Consider the following 1666-nt stretch of genomic DNA (forward strand, 5'->3'; position numbering starts at 1 on the left):
AGAAGAGTTTGTGTATCACAGATGAACAAAAGAAATTAAAGATAGAAAGGACAATAAATACACATGTAAACAAGCATCTCAAATTAAAATAAATTAGTACTTACTTCCTATTGTGTTGCAAAGAAGAGTTTGTGTATCACAAATGAACAAAGGAAAATAAAGATAGAAAGGACAATAAATACACACGTAAAAAGCATCTCAAATTAAAATAGATTAGTACTTACTCGCTATTGTGTTGAAAAGAAGAGTTTGTGTATCACAGATGAACGAAGGAAATCAAAAATAGAAAGGACAATAAATACACATGTAAAAGCATCTCAAATTAAAATAGATTAGTACTTACTGCCTATTGTGTTGAAAAGAAGAGTTTGTGTATCACAGATGAACGAAGGAAATTAAAGATAGAAAGGACAATAAATACACATGTAAAAGCATCTCAAATTAAAATAGATTAGTACTTACCAACTATTGAGATGAAAAGAAGAGTTTGTGTATCACAGATGAACGAAGGAAATTAAAGATAGAAAGGACAATAAATACACTTGTAAACAAGCATCTCAAATTAAAATAGATTAGTACTTACTCGCTATTGTGTTGCAAGGAAGAGTTTGTGTGTCACAGATAAACGAAGGAAATTAAAGATAGAAATTAGAAAAGACAATAAATACACATGTAAACAAGCATCTCAAATTAAAATAGATTAGTACTTACTGCCTATTGAGTTGAAAAGAAGAGTTTGTGTATCACAGATGAACGAAGGAAATTAAAGATAGAAAGGACAATAAATACACATGTAAAAGCATCTCAAATTAAAAAAGATTAGTACTTACTTCCTATTGTGTTGCAAGGAAGAGTTTGTGTATAACAGATGAACGAAGGAAATTAAAAAGAGAAAGGACAATAAATACACATGTAAACAAGCATCTCGAATTAAAATAGATTAGTACTTACTTCCTATTGTATTGCAAAGAAGAGTTTGTGTATCACAGATGAACGAAGGAAATTAAAGATAGAAAGGACAATAAATACACATGTAAAAAGCATCTCAAATTAAAATAGATTAGTACTTACCTTCTATTGTGTTGCAAAGAAGAGTTTGTGTATCACAGATGAACAAAAGAAATTAAAGATAGAAAGGACAATAAATACACATGTAAACAAGCATCTCAAATTAAAATATAATAATACTTACTCGCTATTGTGTTGTAAAGAAGAGTTTGTGTATCACAGATTAACGAAGGAAATTAGAGATAGAAAGGACAATAAATACACATGTAAACAAGCATCTCAAATTAAAATAGATTAGCACTTACTTCCTATTGTGTTGTAAAGAAGAGTTTGTGTTTTAGTATCATAGATTAATAAAAATGAACGAGTATGATATATAATTATTATTATTATAATCATAACATTATTAGGACAAGATCTATTTACCTTTTCCTGTAAATCAAGAGTAATAGTCTAATTATTATTATTTATAATAAAATTTTATGTACCATGAGTTGATTTAGTCCACTTCAGAAAATGACAACTTTTCAGGTTATTTCCTGTCATCCATGATCCAGTTCACTCCACCCCTTTTCTCTGTTATATCATAGATTTTATAAAATCTATGGTTAGATATATCTAATCTATCATTGATTTATACTATAAATCTAATCTATCA

The sequence above is a fragment of the Amphimedon queenslandica genome, unplaced genomic scaffold (assembly GCF_000090795.2).
Source record: "Amphimedon queenslandica unplaced genomic scaffold, v1.1 AMPQUscaffold_11154, whole genome shotgun sequence".
NCBI lineage: Eukaryota > Metazoa > Porifera > Demospongiae > Haplosclerida > Niphatidae > Amphimedon > Amphimedon queenslandica.